This window comes from Macrobrachium nipponense, chromosome 47, assembly GCF_015104395.2.
Source record: "Macrobrachium nipponense isolate FS-2020 chromosome 47, ASM1510439v2, whole genome shotgun sequence".
Taxonomy (NCBI): Eukaryota; Metazoa; Arthropoda; class Malacostraca; order Decapoda; family Palaemonidae; genus Macrobrachium; species Macrobrachium nipponense.
In genome coordinates this window covers 20,831,610-20,855,589 of record NC_087222.1, presented here as the reverse complement: position 1 = coordinate 20,855,589, position 23,980 = coordinate 20,831,610, and the positions used below count along the sequence as shown (strand labels likewise).

Sequence of the window (23,980 nt, the reverse complement as noted above, 5' to 3'; positions counted from 1 at the left end):
GATAATTCAGCACAAAGAGAGATTGAGTAACACTAACAAGAGTTTGCCTAGCATATACTAGGTTACTGTATATTGTATACATATACAGTAACCTAGCCTACAGTATACATATACTGCAAGTACGATATAGTAATTATTAATATGAGCTAATTTTGGATGTTCAATTGCATTGCAATTCTGACATATGGTAATTCAGTTCAAAAAAGAAATTGAACACAAAAAGAGAATCTGATCATATGATAATTTTATTATACAAACAAATTATAACCACAAACAGATTCAGTTTGACATTGTCATAATTGAAGTTGTAAGGCTGCTGATGGCTACATATAATTATAAAATACAAACATAACAAATATGCATCTTTTCCATGAATGTTTTAAAAAGTCATATATTCCAGTAATATATGTATTCTCTTATTATTGCATTATAGAATACTAACATAGTGGTCATTGTTTTGGTTTGGCAATCTGCTGATGGCAGATCCGAGTTTATTTCGCTGTACTTAACTCAATTCTGAGTGAATTTTCTTGCTTCTAGTTAGCATAAATGAATACAGGGAGTCCCCGGGTTACAACAGGGGTTCCTGTTCTTGAGAAGCGTTTGTAAGCCGAAAATCGTCGTAAGCATGAACATCGTCAAAAATCCTACAAAACAAAAACCTTACTTTTAATGCTTTGGGTGCATTCAAAACTATGTAAACTGCATTCTTATTGCATTTCCCATCCAAAAAAAAAATTCAAAAAACCTTCAAATATTGTTTATTTTGCATTTTTTTGGTGTCACATTTCTTCTGTCAGATCAGCGTTGTAGGCGCCGTAACTCTAGAACAAGTGTCGTAACCCTGGAAATAATTTCTGATGAATATGATTGAAAAGCGCCTTAACATGGGAACATCGTAAGACGAACCTGTCGTAACCTGGGGAATGCCTGATCTAGATACTTTAGTTATATGGGACAAGGTCTTTTTTTGTTATACGATGTGTTTTCAAGTTGAAATATAACTTGAATACATCCCGTTGTGAACTAAATTATTTTCTTTGCAATAGATTGCTGGTGGCATGTTTATGGTGTAAAAAAATTGATTGAGTTCGCTATTTTCATTTTATTTTCTTGTGATACGAACTTTATGTTTTATGCATGATCTTACCTGGCAGGTATATATATAGCTTATCCTCTTGTCGCACTGGCAGAATTTCAAAACTCGCGGCAACCACTAGTTACCTGGTAGTTCAGGTGATCACCACCCCGTTCCCCGGGTGGCGCGGTGCTCGGAACCATTCCCGTTTTCCTCAGATTTTCTCTGCCAGCCGAACCAGCAACATCGTTGTTGGTTCTCTGTCAGAATTTCCTGCTCGTTGACTGACTTTTTGGATATTGGTATCGTATTCACGAAGTTAGCTTGGCAATCGCAATTGATCTTGCATTAGTATGTCTGATTCAGGGAGTATGTTTAGAGTTTGTGTGAAAGAAGGGTGTAAAGTGAGACTGCCGAAATCATCGGTAGATCCCCATACTGTATGTAAGAAGTGTCGAGAGTTTGTATGTACGTGGGACAATAGGTGCAATGAATGTGAGTGTCTGAATGAGAAGGAGTGGAAGGCTCTTGTTAAGTATGTAGAGAGACTAGAAAAAGATCGGGTGAGAAGATCAGTTTCTAGAAGTGAGAGATCTGGTTCTTCGAGTAAACCTGTGAATGAATCTTTGCCTGTGTCTTCTCCAGCTCATTCACATGTAGATGTAGCACCTTCCCCTCAGGTTTCTCCTGCGCCCGTTGCTGTATCTGAGGATACTACTGATCCGCAAATTGTGAAAGTGTTCGCTGCCCTTGCGTCCATGGGAGATCAGATTAAACGGTTAACGGACAAAGTGGAAGTGTTTAATGACAGTGTTGTGGAGGGGGCGCCTGATCGTCCCTCTCGTGCTCCTAGACCTAGACCTCTGTCAAGCTCCTAGACCCAAGGGAGAAGGCATGTCGACAGTCGAAGGGAGGCGAGAGGGGTTTACTCTCGATCAGTCGTCCCCATTCAGGCAGTCCTGTTTGTTGCGTCCCAGGCTGCAGCAGTACGCCATAGGAAAGGCGATACTGGGAAGTGCATTTATTCTTCGGATAGTTCGGCTTCAGGAAGGAGTAGGCGTTTTGTGGAAGTATCGCGTCCTCTCAAGAGATCTTACATGCCGACCTCGTCAGAGGATGAAAGGGTTTTTGAGCAAGAGGGTTGGAGTAGCCCTGAGATTTTTTTCATCGGATGATGAGGAAGCAATCCCTATCAAGAGGAAGAGGATTTCTCGTCCTTTAGATGTGAACTAGCCGTGTGATGAGCGGTGTTTTCCCCTATTAGAGAAACTCCGCCCCTGCGTTAGACGTTCAGGATCGCTCGCGCCTCGACCGTTTTAGCCCAGTGCGTCCTCGATCTCCTCCGCCTCAGGAGTCTCGTCAGGAAGCGGAGACTAAGGAAGTTCTGCGGGACATGCAGGAGAGATTGGCAGTGCTTGTTAAATCCTGGGAAAAGCCCGAACAACCTTCGGCTAGACGTAAGGACTCGTCTCTCCTAGTTAAGTCCTCCAAGAGGATGCAGGACGTACAGTTGCCGCCTCGTTCTCTGGCAGATCTTCTCGTAACCCAGGACGCAGTGTGTCCTATAGGAAGGATGATTCTCCGACACCGCAGGACGCAGGACGCAAGTGATGGACGCATGGTGGACGCAAACGTTACAGAGGACGCAGGACGCAGGCGGCAGCATGTGGAACCATCTTCCCGACAAGGAAGAGAAGGGTTTTGCAAGGAGGCAGTTCCACATTCACTCTCCAGGCAAACTGTGGATAAGGATCCCGCTATGGATTGTCATCAGGATCTTGGATTTCAGGATATTTCCTCTTAGGAGGAAGACTTTGTTGAGTTTCGGAAGAGGACAAGAATGTGGAAGCTCCTTCCTCGGACTACAAGAAGCTAACCGAGTGCCTCCTTCATTGTTTGAAGGAGATTTTCATCCTTCTGCCCCGCTATCTCCTCTATCTCAATTCTCGAAGACGAAAGCACCCAAGAAATCTTCCTTTTGAAAATGACCTTGTCGATTTCCAGCGAAGAAAGCCTCTTTTGCTTTCCTCCGGCCAAGTTGGCTTCGAAGTCTGGTGTTTGGTACGCTACGGGGGAAAGTCTTGGCCTGGGAGTTCCTGCCTCCTCCCAGGGAGACTTTTCTAATATAGTGCACAGCTCCCGTAGGCATGCCTTACACGCAGCCAAAGTGTGGTGGACTTCTTCAGAGTTCGATCATTTGCTAAGGGTATTTATCGGACTTTTGAAGTTTTTAATTTCTCGATTGGTCGTTGGGTGCATTGGCTCGGACTTCAGAGATGGGAGATTCTTCAGACTCGGATTTACCTAGAAGAATCATGTCCTGTATGGATAAAGCCTTGAGGGATGGAGCTAAAGAACTTGCTTCACTGTATACAGCAGGTGTTTTAAGAAAAGGTATCTATTGTGCTCGTTCGCTGCGAAAGGAGTCTCAAATGCGCAAAAGTCGGAGTTGATGTTTTCCCCACTTTCAGGACAGCTTTTTCCACCGGACATCATTAAGGATATCGCGCTTTCCCTTACTCAGAAGGCTACACAGGACCTGCTGACGTCTTCAGTAAGGAAGTATTTGCCCTCAAAGGTAGTGAAGAAGACACCGAAGGAAACAAGGACAGCACAGCAGCCCTTTTGGGGTAGGACTTTTTCCCGACCAGCCTTTAGAGGGAAAAGAGTTCCGGCCAAAAGAGGTTCGAAAACCTCAACCAAACAATGAGTTAGAAGTCCTCCAGACGTGTGTTTGGGCCAGACTTATAGACTTCTGGGAAGTCTGGCAAAGCAGAGGAGCGGATCCTTGGTCTGTAAGTGTAGCGAAGGAAGGCTACAAGATCCCCTTCCTAAAGAAAACCACCTCTCGCTACAGCTCCGAGAGCCCTAGGGGCTCATTACATCGAATTAGAGAAGAGAGAGGCTCTTTGGCATCAAGTTGTCAGTATGTTAGAGAAGGGAGCCATAGAACCTGTTCTGGATCACGAATCCCCAGGTTTTTACAACCGTCTTTTTCTGGTACCCGAAGTCGTCAGGAGGTTGGAGGCCAGTACTGGACGTAAGTCAGCTAAACTTGTTCGTAGAAAAGACCAAGTTTACGATGGAGACGAACGATTCAGTACTGGCAGCGGTACGTCCAGGGGACTGGATGGTGACGCTGGACCTTCAGGATGCGTATTTCCATATTCCGATTCATCCAAGGTCCAGGAAATATTTGAGATTCGTGATCCAGGACAAGATATATCAATTCAGAGCCCTTTGCTTTGGGCTTTGCACGGCCCCTCAAATCTTTACAAGGATGATGGCGAACGTGGCAAAGTGGCTTCATCTGTTAGGAGTCAGAGTCTCTCTCTACTTGGACGATTGGCTCATAAGAGCACAATCAAAGCAGCAATGTCTGGAGGACACGGACCTCACATTGGATTTAACAAAGCAGCTGGGTCTGATGGTGAACCTGAAAAAGTCACATCTGATCCCCACACAGGAGCTAGTTTATTTGGGGATTCTGATATCCTCAGTGACTTTTCGGGCTTTTTTTCCGTCCCCCGAAAGGCAGACCATGTGCCTTCGGAAAGTGCATAAGAATTCCTATCGAAAGACCAATGCTCGGCGAGAGAGTGGATGAGCCTGCTGGGGACACTCTCTTCGTTAGAAGCGGTTCATTTCCCAAGGGAGACTTCACATGAGGCCCTTACAGTTCTTTCTGAATGAAGTCTGGCCAAGAAGATCGCAACCAGATTCCTTCCTGTTTCCAATTCCTTTAAAGATAAAGGAGGAATTAAAGTGGTGGCTAGCCCTGGGAAGGTTAGCAGAGGGTACGTCACTCCAGCAGAGGAACCCAGACCTGATATTATTTTCCGACGCGTCAGACGCAGGCTGGGGAGCGACGCTGGGCCCTCGAGAGGAGTCAGGCCTTTGGAACGCCGAAGAGAAAAGCTTGGCACATAAACAGGAAGGAACTGATGGCGATTTTCTTCTTGCTCTGAAAGCGTTCAGACCGTGGTCAGCGGCAAAGAAAGTGGTGCAGATCAACGCGGACAATACCACAGCTCTGGCATACATACGCAAACAAGGAGGGACCCACTCGTTTACTCTTTGCAACTTGGCGAAGGAGATTCTTCTGTGGTCAGAGAGAGAGAACGTCACCCTGCTCACCAGGTTCATTCAAGGGGAGAAGAACGTCAGAGCGGACCTGTTGAGCAGGGAGGGACAAGTGCTTTCGACGGAGTGGATCTTGCATCAACAAGTATGCCAGAGGCTGTGGAAGCTTTGGGGCAGGCCAGTGGTGGATCTTTTCGCTACCGCAGCGACGAAGAGGTTACCGAATTACTGTTCTCCAGTCCCGGACCCTCTTGCAGTCGCAGTAGATTGCTTCCTACTAGATTGGACGGGGCTAGACACGTATCATTTTTCAGCCCCCGTTCAAGATTTTAGGAAGGGTAATGAAGAAATTCAGAGAAAGTCAAGGAACAAGGCTGACTCTAATAGCTCCCATACTGGCCGGCCCAAACGTGGTTCACAGAGGTACTGGAATGGACAGTGGTATTCTCCGAGAAGTCTACCCACGAGAGTAGATCTTCTCAAACAACCCCACTTCGACAGGTTCCACAAGAACACCCTCGCTCTGGGTCTGACTGCGTTCAGACTATCGAAAGACTTGTCAGAGCGAGGGGGTTTTCTAGAGAAGCAGCGAAGGCAGTTGCGAGAGCACGAAGACCGTCAACTATCAAAGTGTACCAGTCGAAGTGGGAGAACTTCCGTAAATGGTGTAAGGATCGGAAGATTTCTTCATCCAGTACCTCTGTGACCCAAAATTGCAGATTTCCCTCTGTATCTGAAGAAGGAAGTGGGTTTGGCAAATCAAACCATTAAGGGTTAAAAATGTATGTTGTCTGCAGTGTTTAGGCACAGAGGATTAGATCTGTCCAATGACACAGATCTTAGAGATCTTCTCAGATCTTTTAATACGAAGAAGGATCGACATTGCAGAGCTCCTTCTTGGAATCTTGATGTCGTACTCAAATTCTTAGAAACGGATAGGTTTGAACCTATGGACAGTGCTTCTTTACGAGAGCTAATGAAGAAGACTATTTTCTTGTTAGCCTTAGCTACAGCTAAAACAAAAGGATTAGTGAGCTAACAAGCTATTAACAAACAAGTAGGATGGGAAGTACAAACAAAGCAGTTTTGTTTCGTTCCAAGAGGAATTCTTAGCCAAGATGAGAATCCTTCACATCCGTGGCCAAGGTCATTTGAGATTTCAGGACTGGCTGATCTAGTAGGTCAAGAACAGGAAAGGGTTCTTTGCCCAGTAAGAGCCTTACGTTACTACGTAGACAAACACAAAAAGCATTAGAGGGGCTTCAGGTTCTCTCTGGTGTTCTGTGAAAGATCCTACTAGACCCATGTCCCTAAAAATGCTATGGCTTTTTTCGTAAGAGAAGTCATTAAGGAAGCACATTTGCTTTGCCAGGAAGAATGCTTCAGTTTGCTTAAGGTTAAAGCTCACGAAGTGAGAGCGGTAGCTACGTCCTTGGCATTCAGAAAAAATTTAGCCCTCAAGGACATTATAGATTCTACGTTTTTGGAGGACAAATTCGGTCTTTGCTTCGCATTACCTCAGAGACGTGAAGACAACTTTTGATAATTGTCAAACGTTAGGCCCGTACGTATCCTCAGGTACAGTATTGGGCAAAGGAGTTTTGTACATGCAACTTCCCCGGCAGATATATACTTAGCTATAGTCTCCGACGACCCACAGAATTCAAAAACTCGCGGCACACGCGACAGGTAGGTCAGGTGACCAGCCCACTCCCACCGCTGGGTGGCGGAATAGGAACCGTTCCCGTTTTCTAACCATTTTTCTGTCGCCGGTAGCAACAACATCGTTGTTGGTACCTCCTGCATTGGAAATTCTTTTCTCGTTGGCCGAGGATTATCTATCTGTCTTTTGGTGATGTACTTTGATCTTTGGTTTTTTTTTTTTTTTTTGGCCCATCAAAAACGCTTATCGTGGACTGTTTTTTGGAGTTTGGGGAGGAATTGGGATTTCTCTTTAAAATGTCTGACGTGGCACCTGTAATTTAGGGTGTTGCGAAAGAGGTATGTAAGGTGAGGCTACGAAGCATCGGTTGGGGATCCTCCCACGTTTGTAAAAATGTAGGGGGAATGATTGTTCTGCGACTAACAACCTGTCTGGATGTGAGAGCTTAACGGAAGTGGAAAAATGGAAGACCTTGGCTTCTTATGTAAGGAAACTTGAGGAAAGATAGGGGTTGGAGGGGCTTCATCAGAGCTCAAGTAGATCCTGCTCTAATGAACAGGAAGTAGCTCCTAACTTTCATAGTATTTCTCCTGCTCATAGTTTGGGGGGGGCTTCAGCCCCTTCCCCCAGTAGCGAACCTGTAGATGCGTCTACGGAAAATGGCTGCAATGAGAACCTCAATAATCAGCTTGAAAACGCAACTGCAAGCGATGAAGGAGACAGGTAACGAAGCGCAGTGATGTGTGCAGTGATTTGTGCAGTGTCCCCCAGTGAAGTGGAGGGGCGTTCTGACGACTCCGCATTGCTCCTAGGCCTAGACCTCTTTCAGACTCCCATGAACCAAGGGAGGAGGAATGTCGAAAGCCGCAAGGGGGATGTAGAGTATTCCCAACGGTCAGCGTCCCTTCGGCAGATCCTGTAGCCGCTTCCCAGGCTGCCAAGGATAGCTACTGCAAAAGCGTCCTGAGGAAGTGCTTTTCGGACTCAGACTCTTCGTCTCCCAGAAGAGGATGGGTGGGAGTTTCTTCCGCTAAGTCGTCGCCTCTTAAGAGATCCTGGAAGACGCCAACTAGCGAAGCGTTACGTTCCAGTCCGGAGCCTTTTCCGAGTATTCGCCTGCTCGTAAGAAGAGAGCCATGAGAACTCCATGACTCGTTCCCCCCCCCCTCCGGAAGATTACACACAAGACAAAGGAAGTCTTGGTAGGACTCCAACAGCAGTTTTGTCTGCCTTAGTGGGAGTTTTCTTTCTGAAGGCTCTTCTAGGAAGAAAGACATTTCTCTTCCCATCAAGAGTTCCGTTAGGAGAGCTTCAGAGAGTAAGCGTCCTGGGCGTAGCAGACGCTCCTCGCCTGAAAGGTTTTCGTCCCCAGCGAGACCTTCTTCAGTCGTATATGACAAAAAATCGGAAACGCCCTACGAGCAAGAGTTCTCCCAGGAGTTTTGCTAGAGAAGAGTTTGCCTCCCATGGCAAGCATCAGGAGCCTGATTCGCGAATTTCTCGTGAGAGAATTCGTTCGACTAAGAGCTCCGGGAGAGAAGAGAGTCCCTCTCTATTTAGAGCTCCGCAAGAAGGAAGGAGCGCTCGTTCGTCCTCGAGACTTTTTCCGAAGGTCGCAAGAGTTTCGCCGAATAGGCCCCGAAGATTTGGGACAAGTTTCTTCACCTCCTAGGAGGAGTAGGAGAGATTCTAGCTCCTCTCCGGAAAGACGAAAGGGAAAAAGGAGTTATTCGCCTGCTAGACGCAGTCAACAGGACGCAAACGTCTCCCCTCATGGACGACGGGAACAAAGGGTTCTCCTTTCTCCTCAGCAGGTGCATTTCGCTAGGCGTTCCTCATCAGGACGCAAATGCCTCTCCTTCTTGGACAGGCAGCCTCACCAGGACGCAAGCGCCTCGCCTTCTTGGCCTAGGCGCTCTCACCAGGACGCAAACGCGTCTCCTTCTTGGCGCCAGGAACAGGATGTTCTACTTTCCGCCTAGCAGGCGCTCTTCGCCTCACAGGCGCCTGATTTCAGGACGCAAGCGCCTCTCCTAGCAGACGCAAGGAGCAGAGGCAGAAGCCCGAGTATAGGGAAACTCCAGGACTCGTACAGGAAGGATGATAGGAGTAAGGACGAAAGGAAAAGACTTCCTTCAAAGGATCGGTCTCCTGTTGAGGAAAAGCCCTCTTCTCCTGCATCACGTTGGAAGAAGTGTCGATGAAGAGATAGCCCAAAGATGCAGGAGTTTTCAGACTATAAGAGACTTGCTTCTCTGTTGCTGCAGGTGTTTTGGAGACTCACTACGCCAGTCGGATCCCCCTTCGCCAGGATCGTTATTATCCAGTACGAAAATGTCGAAGGCCTCCTCATTCGTTAAGATGACCCCTACTCTTTCTATGAGAAAGTCTCTGAAGAGTCTCGAGAACTGCTCAGGGCTAAGAAGGAAGCGGGTAAGACAGTATTTCTTGTCCTCCCTCTAAGCTGACAGGGAAACCAGGGATGTGGTATGATACCAGGAGCCAATGGGCCTGGGTCTCCCTTCGTCCTCTGATGCGGATTTTCCGCTCTTGTAGATGCGTCTAGAAGACGCTCTCTACAACCTCGCAAAAGCCTCTTGGGGAATGTGGCGAGGTGGATCATCACATTCAAGGGCCTCTTCAAGACTCTCGAAGTCTTACAACTTCATGGACTGGGCTTTGGAGCTTTAGCCAAGAAGTCGCAAGTAACCAGACTTCGTTTCCATGGAAGAGTTGGGCAGTGTTTTAACCTGCCTAGACAAGGCGGTTAGGATGGCTCAAATGAAGTGGCATCCCTTTTTGGATCCTGTATTTTGAAGAAGAGGGCAGGGTTTAGCTCCTTCTTAACGAAATCTGTTTCTCTCGCTGCAGAGATCCTCCCTTTTATACGCGCCCCTCTCTAGTCACCTGTTTCCGTTCAGGACATAGTGAGGGACATTTCTAAGACGCTTTCAGAAAAGGCCACACAGGACCTGCTGGCCCAGTCAGCGAAGAGGCTAAAGCCTGCTGTGCCGCTGGCGAAAAAGGAGAAAGTTCCCTTCCAGCAGCCCTTTCGAGGAAGGTCTGCACCAAGAGCTTCTCTTAGAAGTAGACGACCGGAGAAGAGAGGAAGGTCTTCTCGAAGGCCGTTCGTCAAAACCCATGAGACGGTGGGTCCTCCAGAGTAAAAGTGAGGGTGCCAGGCTTCTAGATTTTTACGAAACTTGGGGCACAGAAAGGTGCCGATGCCTGGTCCCTATCCATCCACCTAAAGAAGGATATTTAATCCCCTTCAGGGAAAAAAAACCAATCCCTTAACGACAACTCCAAGGGAGTTAACAGCAAATTACAAGGAATCTGTCAAGAAACAAGCCCTTCTACATCTCGTGGAGCAGATGCTTTAACAAGGAAGCCATAGAGGAATGTAAGAGATCTCTCTTCCCAGGGGTTTTTAACAATCGCCTGTTCTTAGTTCCGAAGAGCTCAGGAGGTTGGAGGCCAGTTTCTGGACGTGAGCGCCCTGAACGTGTTTCGTAGCAAAGAGGAAGTTCACAATGGAACGACAGCTCGGTGTTAGCAGCCCTGCATCCAGGGGACTGGATGGTATCCCTGGACCTGCAGGATGCTTATTTTCCACGTACCAATACACCCGTCGTCCAGGAAATACCTCAAGATTTATGGCTCAGGAAGAGTATTTCAATTTCGGGCCCTATGCTTCGGACTATCAACAGCCCCCCAAGTATTCACGGGACTAATGAAAAATGTGGCTCACTGGCTTCACCTCGAAGGGATTCGGTATATCCTTGTATCTAGACGACTGGCTGATACGAGCACAGTCGCGAGTCAGATGTCTGGAGGACTTAAAACTGACACTGGAGTTAACACAGTCCTTGGGACTGTTGGTAACCTCGAGAAATCCCAGATGATTCCCCAGCAGAACATTGTTTATCTGGGGATTCGGATGGATTCTCGGGGTTTTCAGGTGTTTCCATCACAGGAAAGACAGAACGCTGCTTGGAAAAAGTAGCAAACCTTCCTAGAGAAAGAACAATGTTTCTGCGAGGGAATGGATGAGTCTTCTGGGGACCCCCCTTTCCTCGTTGGAACAGTTCATTTCTCTAGGAAGGCTTCACCTAAGGCCGTTACAGTTCTATCTAAGAGAACGTTTGGGATCAGAATCTCAAAATCTGTCCGATTCCTTCCAGGTCACGAAGGAGATAAAGGAGGACCTGCGTTGGTGAAGATGAATCCGTGCAGGATCAGCGAAGGAGTATCCCTTCACGTTCCGAACCCTCGGCTAGTGTTTGTACTCCGACGCCTCAGATGCGGGGTGGGGAGCCACTCTAGGGACGAGAGAAGTGTCAGGCACCTGGAGGGGAGAACAGGTGTCCTGGCACATCAATATGAAAGATTAGCAGAGATTCACCTGTCCCTCATACACTTCGAGGCTCAGATCGCAGGTTCAGTCCTGCAGATCAATTATTCGGACAACACAACAGCCCTAGCTTACATCAAGAAGCAAGGAGGGACGCACTCGTTCTCCCTTTACAGGAAGCAAGGAACTACTGCTTTGGGCAGAAGAGAGAAGAATCACTCTCCGACGAGATTCATCCAAGGGGACAAAAATGTAAGAGCCGACCTTCTGAGCAGGAGAGACCAAGTACTGCCTACAGAATGGACGTTGCATCAGGAAGTATGCAACAGACTATGGAACCTCTGGGGAGATCAAATATAGATCTTTTTGCCACCCATTGGAACAACAGGCTGGAAAGTTACTGCTCCCCGATCGCCGACCCAAGGGCGATTGCGGTGGACTCCCTTCTCTCTCGATTGGGCCGGATAGACGGGTATGCTTTTCCTCCGTTCAAAATATTATCGGAAGTGGTAAGGAAGTTTGCAGCAGCAGAGGGAGCCAAACTGACCCTCATAGCCCCGTTCTGGCCTTCACAAAACTAGTACACAGAGGTACTGGGATGGATGGTAGACTTTCCGAGATCTCTCCCAAACAGGAGCGATCTTCTCAGACAACCCCACTTCGACAGGTATCACAAAAACCTACCCGCTCTCGCTCTGACTGCCTTCAGACTATCGAAGGACTTGTCAGAACGAGAGGCTTTTCTCGAGAAGTTAACTTGCGAAAGCTATCGCAAGAGCGAGAAGACCATCTACTATTCGAGGTCTACCAGTTCGAAGTGGGATGTGTTTTCGCGATGGTGTAGAGCTCAGAAGATATCCTCTTCCAGTACCTCTGTGACAGATATAGCCGATTTCCTCCTTTATTTGAAGGAGAAATGTAATTTAGTAGTCTCTACAATTTAAGGGCTATAAAAGTATGCTATCTTCAGTCTTCAGGCATAGAGGCCTTAACATTGGGGAAGACAAAGATTTGCATGGACCTGATAAGATCCTTCGAGACGTCAAAGAACAGAGGGATTAGAGCACCTAATTGGAACTTAGATGTGGTCCTAAAGTACTTAATGACCTCAAAATTCGAACCTCCCTGTGAGGCTACGTTCAGAGACCTGGCAAGGAAGTCTTTATTCTTGGTCGCGCTGGCTTCGGCGAAAAGAGTAAGCGAGCTACAAGCCTTAGAACATAATGTTGGCTTTAGGAAACGACTCGGCGTTCTGTTCCTTCAAACCAATGTTTTTGGCGAAGAATGAGAAACCCTTCGAAACCTGGCCTCGAACATTCGAAGTAAAAGGACTTTCTTTCGCTTGTAGGAACAGAGCTAGAAAGGGCTCTGTGCCCAGTGAGAAGCCTTAAGTTCTACATAGAAAGGAAGAACGAACTACAGGGAGTAAGGAAAGTTTATGGTGCTCAGTGAGAGATCCCAGAAGGCAGATCTCTAAAAATGCTCACGAGGCTTCTTCATCAGAGACGTAATCAAGGAAGCCCATTTACAGTGTAAAGAAGAACAACTGGACCTCCTTAGAGTTAAAGCTCACGAGGTAAGAGCAGTCGCTACCTCTTTGGCATTCCACAAGAACTTGTCTATACAGACTCTAGTGGAGTCGACCTTTTGGAGATGCAATTCGGTCTTTGCAGCTCATACTTGAGAGACATTCAAGTGACGTACGACAAGTGCTTTACTCTATGGAGCGTACGTATCTGCGGATTCGTTGCTGGGACAGGGAGCTGAACCAATCCTTTTTAGTTTATTAAGTTAGGGTTTTTAATGGGTGTTTGGGTGCATTTTTTGGTCAATTGAAAGAGGGTGCAGGAGTTGACCCCCTTTCAAATCGTAGTGCTAACATGTTAGTGTGGTCAGTGTGATCTGGGATTGGTCGTTATGCCTCCTTGTGTTGTCTTAAATACCTAAAGCTCTATCATGTAAGAGGGTTAGCCCCCGTTGGTATGATACAGGTCAAGGTTCTGCCATGTAAGTGGGTCAGCCCCCATTGGTACGATCCAAGAAAAGGCTCTACCATGTAAGCGGGTAAGCCCCCATTGGTATGATCCGAAAGGGTTATCAGTCGCAGGTCTCATCCTCTCTGTAACCTCTGATGGCAAGCAGACTCATAGACAGTATCAATGAAGTCTTCTTCCATATCAGGTAGGAAACCAAGGTTGTTTTTTTGTTAATTATACCTACAACATATGTTGTTTTCCCTGTTTTATAATCAAAAAGTAATCAGTACGTAACTGTCTCTTGCCTCCACCAAGGGTGTCAATCAGCTAAGTATATATCTGCCGGGGTAAGTTGCATGTACAAAAATGATATTGTTAGTATACAATAAAGTTTTGTACATACTTACCCGGCAGATATATACGATTAAGGGGGCCCGCCCAGCCTCCCCTCAGGAGACAGGTGGAAGAGAAAATTCTGGTTAGAGAAACGGGAACGGTTCCTATTCCCGACCACCCAGCGGAGGTGGAGTGGGCTGGTCACCTGACCTACCTGTCGCGTGTGCCGCGAGTTTTGAATTCTGTCGGGACGTCGGAGACTATAGCTAAGTATATAGCTGCCGGGTAAGTATGTACAAAACTTTATTGTATACTAACAATATCATTTTCCACCCCATAACCTACTAACATGCTACTATGAGATTCAGGGTCTCTGTAACACGGTTTTTTGGACTTTGCTCCTTGTCACAGCATCGGATGTAGCTGAAAGTTGACATATGTATATTTTACAATCACACACAAACTTTTGTCAGCATTATCAACAACCTAAACCCGATGGTTTTGATTTTTATAGAGTAAAACAAATGAACTAGCCGACCGCCACGGCCAATGGTTACGAGCCAAGAGTCAAAAAACATTCCATTACGTAAGCTAAGGTAAACAAACACCTCTTGACTAAATGTTGCCCCGCCCATCCACCAGATAGAAATGCCATCGGCTCTGAAACCCAAAGACTTTATGAATGGCGGAACGATACATAGATGTGGGTATCAGTGCTAGCGTAGTAATACTACTGTAGCAGTAGTGCCACAACTGTATAGCAGTAATATACATGAATTAAACGTTTAGACCAACTGCTGGGATCCTTGAGGATCATTTAGCACTTCTTACAACTACTCGAGAAATTAGTTTTTTATAGCCAGAAGTTTAAATTTTCTAATCCACAATGCCCATGGTAGCCTTCAGTGTTATCCTGAATTATAACGAGGCAAAAGTGGGTGGAGCCTCATGAAGTCACCATTCTGACGATAATTATTGGTGAAGGTTTAAAGCCAATATACGGTACCGGCTATTTTTTTTCAGTAAATAGGTAGATAGCCAATAAATAAAATTGCTTGACATAGGATATAACAGTTATCAAATCAAGCTTGTCTACTATGTTTTTGGTAATTACCAACTATTCCCTACATCTTGTCATCTGATTGTGACCTATAAAGTAGACTGTAATTTCTTTGGAAACTTATTTTGGGAATTAGACTAATAATCGAAGTGTTTTTGTATTTATTAACATATTTTGTTGGTTTGTTCATTATGACAATTATCAGTGGGGAGGTTCCAGAGTTCATAAAGGCGTACTGCTTTGCTTGTATTTAAATTTGTATGTCATTGTTGCCAGAGGTTTAGCCTTCGTTATGTATAAGCCAATCATCCATCGAGAAACAGGAAGAAATGATGTCATAAGTTACGTAACGAGTGCGTTCGAAACCTTTTCTCTGAGTAAGTTGGCCTGTCTTCAAAAAAGGTCACTTTTACATTATAAGTACCAAATTTATTCAATCTACGTAGTGCAGAATACAGTCAAAATTTATGTGTTGATATAATATGTATTCTGAATAAGCGTTATATTTATGAAATGCATAGATAAAAAGTTATTGCGAAAAAACCGTGTTACAGATGCCCTGAATCTCATAGTAGGCTATTATTTTAATTAGGTTATAGTGTTTTATGGTTGTCTGAGAAGGTTATTACCTGCTCAGTTTTTTGGTGTAGGTTTTTTTTTATAGTGATTGTGTGTGGTTCAGGTGACTAACTTTCCTAATATGAATGCCCGTGGTAAATGAGGCTAGGGTTCTCTGTCAGCAAATTGGTCATGTCCAGTTGTCAGACCCTTGTTATTAGCTTTCTCAACAGACAGGTCACATCCTAGTTGAGAGCTACTAAGGTTTAGCAGGCTAAGAGGCAGGACCTACGAAGTCAGCTACCTTAGCAGGTAAGGAACCTAATAGTAATTTTAAAATTAGTTAATTTTTAAATTATGACGATGTTGCTGTATATGACCCACCTCCAAATGTCAATCAGCTATATATATACCTGCCAGGTAAGTGTCATGCATAAAAATGATATTGTTATGATACAATAAAGTTTTATGCATACTTACTGGCAGGTATATATAAATTCCCAAATTCCCTACTCCCAACCTTCCCCTCAGGAGACAGGGTTTCAGAGAAAATCTGAGGAAAATGGGAATGGTTCCGAGCACCAGCGCTACGGGAACGGGGTGGCGATCACCTGAACTACCAGTGTACTAGCGGTTGCCACGAGTTTTGAAATTCTGCCAGTGCGACAAGAGGATAAGCTATATATATACCTGCCAGGAAAGTATGCATAAAACTTTATTGTATCATAACAATATCACTTCCTTATCTTTTATCAGCGCAAAAGCAATAGTAAAATATGTTTTTTTCATGCCAGGCATTTTTTATTAAAATAGTTTTCTATCTATTTCATCTCCAATTGTGTTTGATGGCATATCAAAGTTTACAGGAGTTTTATCCTTGTTGCTGATGCATGATAATAGTCATTAGCAGCTTGAACATTGTTTTCTCAGCTTCACCTACAACTTGCAGTTTAAATTTACCAGTATATTACCTTCCAATCTTTTATCTATAGCGAATAAAGTTATTACATAGAAACATAATCAGTCCTGTTCTACATTACGTCCTTTATAGCCATAACTACGGTATGGTTTACTATTGTACGATGGTTGAAATACAAGCAAGACGGATGTTATCCGGTTCAGTTATACTTAGCTAAAAAGTTGTGTCTCATTCAGTTGTTCATGGCTGTACACATTTATTTAACGAGTATAACGTTAAAACTACTTTTATCATTCTCTTCTACTATTTTGAACTTACTTATCTAGAATCCGCGAATAGTTCAAACCCCTATAAAATGCTTAAAGCAGCCTATTTTGTTAATTAAAACTAAAAATGTTTGTACCTGTTTTTTTTAATAGTTTTATCACAAAATTGCTATAAAACCCCCAGGAATTTGTGGATATTTCTCCTAGAAAAATGCCGCAAATATGTGAGTCTGCGAATCTGGAGTCTGGGAATACAGCGGATTGACTGTAATCGTTGCTTAAATGCTACAGCCATAAACAACTGAATGAAAACAGTTGCTTTGCTACAACAACTGACTGAATCTGATAATAACAATGTTTTGTTTGCATTTCAGCTATTGTTTTATAGTACAAAAATTACTGTAGATATGTTACAAATGACGTTGATTAAGTAGAGCAAATATTTTTACATTATATATCCCTTTATTTGATATCAAGAAATTATTGGCAAGGAAACATAGTACAGCTAAATTTAAGATGCAGTTGCAGCAGAAGCTGATGAATAAAAAATGTTCACACTGCTATTGACTATAAATTATCGTCCATCGGGAACATGGATGAAAGTCGACTGCAAATAATAGTGGAGAAAAAAGTATTTTAGAAAATACTGGTCATGAGAGGAACACATTTTACTGTTGTTTTCACGCCAATTAAAGATAAATATGCAAATCTCATATTATTATGAAATAGGACGAAAATAGCTAATGGAATCTGTGAATTTTATTGCCTACATACCGAACAATTATACAGCTGTAGCTTTGCTACATGGCAGCAAAAGACTTCAAACTTTCGTAGTGGTGCCACCATCACTGATGTAGTGATATCATCTCCCCACCAGTCGAGGGAGGAACAGGTACAACAGACCAGGTGTAGTCAGTTCATTCTCTGCCGGTTTCTGGTTAACTTCAGTGGTTGGTCCAGACATTTTCTCATTCACTGGATGGTTTTTGACTGTCGTATTTTGGTGAAGCACTCAACTTCGTGTTTTTGCTATTTGTTTGCTTTCATTTTAGTTAGCTTAACTGCATTTAGTTGTGGCATTCAGGCCATCATGTCAGATTCTAGCCCGTCAGGTGTTGGGTTTTGTGCCGGAGGGTGCAAGGTTAAGCCTATTTACGATCCACACTCAAAGTGCATTAAATGTAGAGGTATTGGGTCTGAGTGTACCCGTGAATCGGCTTGTGACAAATGTAAAGATTCTAGTGACAATCAGTGGAAGGTTTTTCTAGCACAGTCTCATAAACTAATAAAGGATAGGGCGAGGAAGACAGCTCTAAGAGCGAGCCTCATCTGCATTGTCTGCAGATCCAGTTTGTCCGTCTCTCTTCTCCTCCTCAAGCCATGTTTCAAATCTTGAGTCCTTCCTCTACTCCTTTATCAGCTTCCTGTGTAGTTTCTCCCTACGCTATTGCCAGACTCGAATATAGGTTCAAGAAAAAGTTTGATGTTCTTGCTAGTACAGTTATGGAGTTAAGGTTTGTTCCTGCACGATATACAAACCATCGGTCCTTCACATAAGGAAATACTTTCAGCGTCGCTGGAATTATGGCTGTTAAATTCTTGAACAAGGTGGTTAGGCAGTAACTACAGTGTTGCAAGCGGGTAGGCTAGCCTGCCTGGATGTAAACACACCACTTGCTTTTGGCCGCCTTCCAATGAAGACATGTGTTTGTGAGCTCTTGCTGACTGGTCATTGATCATTTTTACCCGGTGGGATCTTTCTGGTTTAATTTTGTTTTTTAAATAAATATGTATATACAGTGTTTGATATTAATATTAAATTCAATTAATATACAAACCCACTTTTGTGATAGCCTTTATAGCCGCCTTTCTACTTTGTGTTAAGAGTCATCGGCAAGGTATGCCAACATATTATTTTACATTCTTTCGCCCTTTAATGAGATGAGATATGTATTTAACGTGAAAGACAAGACATGTATTTAACATGAGTTGATATTGATCCTGTAATAAGACATGTATTCATCCGAAAATTATGCTTACGCTTGGGAATTACCGAGGGGAACTTCAGAGGTTTGTCTTTGTTTTGTTTTTATTGTAATTTCTCTTCTCCATCCTTTCACTTACTATCGGACGAAGGTAGAAGAGTGTTGGTATTTGGGGGATCTCTTCTCACTTCGGAGGGCGGTGTCCTTGGATGCGAAAGGATTATCCTTATTACTTTAATAATTTTTTCTTTATTTTACAGACTAACAGTGGTGATTGTGTTTACAGCAGCATTGGTTGGATAGCTCTTCATATTGCTTGTACCTGTGACTCGTAACATGTGATACCGATCCTCAAGTGTGTACTGATCCCCTGCTGGTAATCATATTCATTTACCACTACTACCCTGGAGTTACGTCACTGGAGGAAGCTTTCACTGCTGCCCTGTGATGTTTATCTATTCCTGTGGTAGAAGTCTGGCAGATTTTGGAGGTATCAAAGAGGAAGAGAGCTCATCAAGTGTCGTCATCCTCCTCATCGAGATCATCATATGTTCATGTCTCCACTTCGGCTTCTAAGGCTCTTTTCCGTAGAAGAGAAGGTGGTCTCCCTCTTAAGAAGTCTCATCACGGGACTTCTACGGGTCTGTCTCGCTCCGGTGAGACAGGTGGTCTTCCGCTGGTCCTCCTGTTCCTCCGGGAATGGGGCCCATCTCTCCTTCCTCAGGGAAAGAAGAAGACGGGAACCATGGAGGTACCAGCCACCGCTGGTACCATCCTCTCCCAGCTCCAGAGGTTCCACCTCCAGACCAGGAACTGTCTCGGTTTGCTCGCTCGGAGCATCATCCGAGTGTAAAGTTGCCTGCTGGTGACCGTGCAACCAATGGTCCAGGCACGGAGCGGAAGGCTGGTAAGAGGTCGCTCAGGTGACTCTTGGTAGACTCCGGCGATCGCTCATGCAGCGATCATCCGGTACCCAGGGTTTGACGTTGACGTTCCCGCCGGACCATACAACAGAGACCAGTGGAGGCTGCCCATCCAGCCCTCTTGAGAGGTTTCGGCCTCGACAAGGACTTGGGACGAGTTGGAGGATGGTATCGGCTGTCTCCTGTCAGGTGCACGCTCAGCCCCACCCAGATGCGGTCTCGTTCGCTTTAGCGAACCGAAACATTTTTCTTGGTGGTGGCACAGACGCTTCGCCTGCCAGGTGAGAGTTTCGTAACCCTCCTCGAGGAAGCGTTTTCTCCACTGCTGCTCTGTCAGGTCCTCCTTTCCAGGTCATTGTGGGGCCTGCTGCTTTTGGCAGCTGCCACAGCCCCTTCCTGGATGGGAGAACCTTCCTGAGGAAGTTAGTGAAGAACATGAGTAGGTGGCGTCATCGTCTTCGTCTTCTGCCGCCTCTTCCCCTCTGACTTCCAAGGCCCCCCAACCGAGGAAGAAGAAGGGTGGCCTCCCCCCCACCCCCCCCCCAAAGAAGTCTCGCATAGGGACTTCTAAGGGTCTGTTTTGCTCCGGTGAGACAGGTGGGTCTTCCGCTGGTCCCCCCGTTCCTCTGGGAACAGGGCCCATCTCTCCTTCCTCAGGGAAGAAGACACGGACTGTGGAGGTACCAGCCACCGCTGGTACCTCCTCCCGGCTCCAGATGTTCCACTTCTGGACCGGGAAACATCTCTGCTGCTCGCTCATGAGCGTCACCGAGTGTACGGTCACCTATGGGTGACCTTCAACCAAGGTCCAGACTGCTGAGTATGCTCACTGTCAGGACCCAGGCACGGAGCGGGAGGATGGTAAGAGTCGCTCAGGTGACTCTCGCCAGATTGGCGATTGCTCACACAGCAATCGTCCGGTACCCAGGGTTGACGTGACGTTCCCACCAGACTGTTCACGTGGTGAGGCTGGGAAGAGATCCCCCCGATCACCACTGGTACCGTGGAGTGTCGAGAGGACAGTGCTCACTCTCACTGCATTAGTGGACACCACCAGATCCACCCCCGACCGTCGCTCCCGGCGCGGGACCGGACGCTTGCACGACTGTAGCAGCTCCCCTGACACAAGACCGATGCTACATCCTCAGTCCAGCGCTTTTCTGCAAGGAGACTGCTTGGCTCCAGACCTGCAGCTCGAGTCGCTACCGTAGGGTTGGTGATTGCCTACAGTCCTCCCCCCAGCCTACTGGTTCTGCTGGTAGGAAGGGTAGGAGCGCTCGTAGCAGCTCCCCTGATGCACGAGACCGACACTATCATCCTTGGTCCAGTGCTTCTCTGCAAGGAGACCACTGGTCCAGACCTGCTGCTCAATCACCACCGTGGGTTGGCAATCGCCTGCAGTCCTCCCAGCCTACTGGTTAAATGTAAGGATGCTTCGGTATCTGGACGATTTGCTAGTCCAGGCCGACCCTCTAGAGAAATGTCTCCGGTCGAGGGAGATAGTTCTGTCTCTTTTTATTGAGTTGGGCATTCATGTCAACTTCGACAAGTCCAATCTAATTCCTTGCCAGATCATGACTTATCTGGGGATTGTTTTGAATTCCCAGATTTTGAGATCTTCTCCCTCTCAGAAACGGATAGACAGGCTTCTAAGTCTGGCTGAAGAATTTCTGTCCTCTGTAATGCAGCCAGTTTCTCTTTGGAGGACCCTCCTGTGCCATTTGTCATCCCTCATCCAACTGGTTCCCAGAGGTAGTCTCAGAATGAGGTCCCTTCAGTCGTCACCTACTTTCGGCCTGGTCATGGGATTTTCATGTCTGAGGACTACCGGAATAGTCACCTCCTCTCCATAATGTCAGAAGGATCTCTGTTGGTGGATGCAAGTTCACTGCCTCAAGTCAGGGACATCTCTTCTTTTTCAGTTCTGCCGGACTAACTGTTTTGATCAGACGCCATGGATCAAGGTTGGGGCGCGCACCTGGGCTCTGAAGCTGTCAGAGGAAGAGAGGATCATGTCAATAGATTGGAGGGCACTAAGGGCAGTGTACCTAGGCCTTCTTTCATTTCTGGGTCAACTGTTGGAGTCTGTTGTAGCGATCTTCGTCGACAACACCACAGCAGTCTAGTACTTAAGAAACCAAGGTGGCACACAGTCAGACCTTCTCACTCAAGAAGCCCAATCAATCCTGTGTTGGGCAGAAGACAGGAGGATTACGTTGGTCTCTCAGTTTATCCTGGGCCATCACAACGTCTTAACAGACGCATTGTCGAGACCGAACGAAGTTCAAGGGTCGGAATGGACACCATGCCAGGAAGTCTTCAACAGCCTCAGAAAGAAGTGGCCTGTCACAGTCGATCTTTTTGACACCTCACTGAATTTTTGGTGCCAGATCTTCTTCCCCCCTTACCAGACTCCTCAGAGTGCTAGGACAGATGCTCTTTTGAGGGCACCAAGCTCTGGATCTCACCTTGATCGCCCTCTTCTGGCCACAGAAGGAGTGGTTTCCTGACCTACTGGAAGTGCTGGTGGAGCCTCCCATTCATCTGACAGAGAGACCAGATCTTCTCAGACAACCTCATTTTCATCGGTTCCATCAGAGGCTCCAGATGCTTCATCTTCATGCCTGGAGACTGTCAGGAGATTCTCCAAGCACGAAGGGTTCTCCTCCAGAGTGGCTCGATAGTTGGCTCTTGCCAGACGGCAATCAACTAGAGTAAATTATCAGGGTAAAAAATGGTCGGTTTTCAGACATTGGTGTAGGTCTCAAGGGCATTCATTTCAAGAACTTCCTTACCAAAAAATATGCGGAGATTATAGTTCATTTATATCATGACAGGGACCTGTCACCTTCATGCATTGAGGTTTATAGGTCGATGCTTTCATATGTTTTTAAGGCGAGGCTTACTGAAATCTCTTCTTATGTCATTAGAGACTCAATTCGATCTTTTTTCCCATCTTAACCCAGTCCGCGGTGTTATCCTCCGACATGGGACATAGTCCTTCAAGCCTTAAGGTTCCCTCCGCCTCTGAATATGGCCGATTTTAGGGACCCTCTCTTCTAAGAACATTTTTCCTTGTCTTGCTGGCAATAGCCAGAGGGTGCATGAATTGCAAGCACTATTTTCTGGTTGCCAGATCTGGACAAGACATGATTTTTTCATACCTTCCCGAACGAATTTGTCGCAAAGACTGAATTGTCTGATAATTCCATTCCCAGGTCTTTTCGTTCTGAAGTCGCTGGTCGACTTTGTCAGTAATTTGAATGAGGAATTAGTTCTTTGCCCTGTTAGGGTGTTCTCATGCTATTTACATTGCATGAAGGACATTCAGGGTCATCCCCATCATGTTTGTTTCACCCCGAAATGTCAAGAGACCTATGTCAAAGAATAGTGTATCCTTTTTCCTCAGAGATCTTATTGTTAAAACTGGCGGTTCGGCTGCCTGTGAAGACCAGCGCTGAGAGCACACAGTATTAGAGCAGTTGCTACATCAGTAGCTTTTATGAAGAATGTCTCTGTCGCCAAGGTGCTTGAGGCAGCGACTTGGCATTTTAATTCTGTTTTTGCCTCTTTTTACTTGAGGGATATATCTCTAGTTCTAGGTGACCTTCGTTCTTTGGGCCCGTTGGTGATGGCAGGACAGGTCGTCAGACAGGAGAATTAGGTAGTCCTCCTGTTTTACGTTTGGTTGCTACCTGTATCTTATTTTTGTTGTATATGTATTTTTTGTTTTTGCATTATAACTTTTGGGGCAGTTTTTGGTTTAGTTATAATGGGAATTAGGCAGTTTGGTATTTATAGGTGTTGTTGATGACATAAGGACTGGCTGCTTGACAACTCACACTGCTTCCATTGTCAGTCTGACATTGGACCAGCCACTGGGTTGTTGGCACTGGTGACTACGCTTCTCCTAAAGTCGATGCTGACTTAGGACTAGCCACTTGTTTGTCTGTCCTGACGACTCACGCTTCTTCCATTGTCTTTTTGTACAGGGAATTAGTCGTTGGATCGTCTGCTGTCATCTGGTGACTTGTTCACCATCTACTTTTTGTCTCACCTGTTTTCTCTGAGTCAGACACTCACACGAGATCAGGGGACATTTAGTAGCTCTGAGTTTCTTGTTGATGAAATCGGTTGCGTTTATACATCCTCCGATGATCGTGTAACGTGAGACCAGTTTGGACTGTCAGGCAATCATCCTCCGGGACTGAGCTGCCTTTTGCTCTGCGCTCATTTCTCTTGGCACCAGAAAGCTCAAGCCAGTAGTTGCTCATGAGCCGACATCACTGCTGGCGATGTTGGGTTGTATTGATACACCCCCAATGTTCGCTTAGCTTTGAATCGCCCAGGCAGTCCAGACACTCATCCTTCGGGAAAGAGTTGCCAATACCCGCTCCTCTCTCTTGGCGCCAGACATTCGTTGGTGGTGCTTGTGCTTGATGAAGTCATCAGGGTGCAGCCTTGCTGCCCTCGATGTCATCTGACTTGTCACCTGGTCGGTCACCTGACTTTTGTACAGATGGACTGACTATGCACTTACTCCTTGTCGTTTACTACCACAGTTCGGTGACGTTATGGTAGGAGACTTTGAGTTCTTAGTATCTTAAACTTTGGGTCGAGTTTTTAACTCGGCATATAATATATATTTCTTTGTTGTTTTATGTCCCGTTATTAACTTTTTTTTTCTTCCTTTTCCACTAATTGGAATAGGTTGGTTCCTCCTATTCTGCCAGAAAGGGAAATTTTATTCAGATTCCCTACTCTTTTCAATGTGGTTAA

The 23,980-nt window shown here is 45.7% G+C and overlaps 1 long non-coding RNA gene across 1 annotated transcript in view; it reads left to right on the top strand.

Annotated features, from left to right (window-relative positions):
- Positions 1 to 23,980, top strand: part of LOC135204755 (uncharacterized) — an 86,455-nt gene that overhangs the window by 2,342 nt on the left and 60,133 nt on the right. The window lies entirely within an intron of this gene.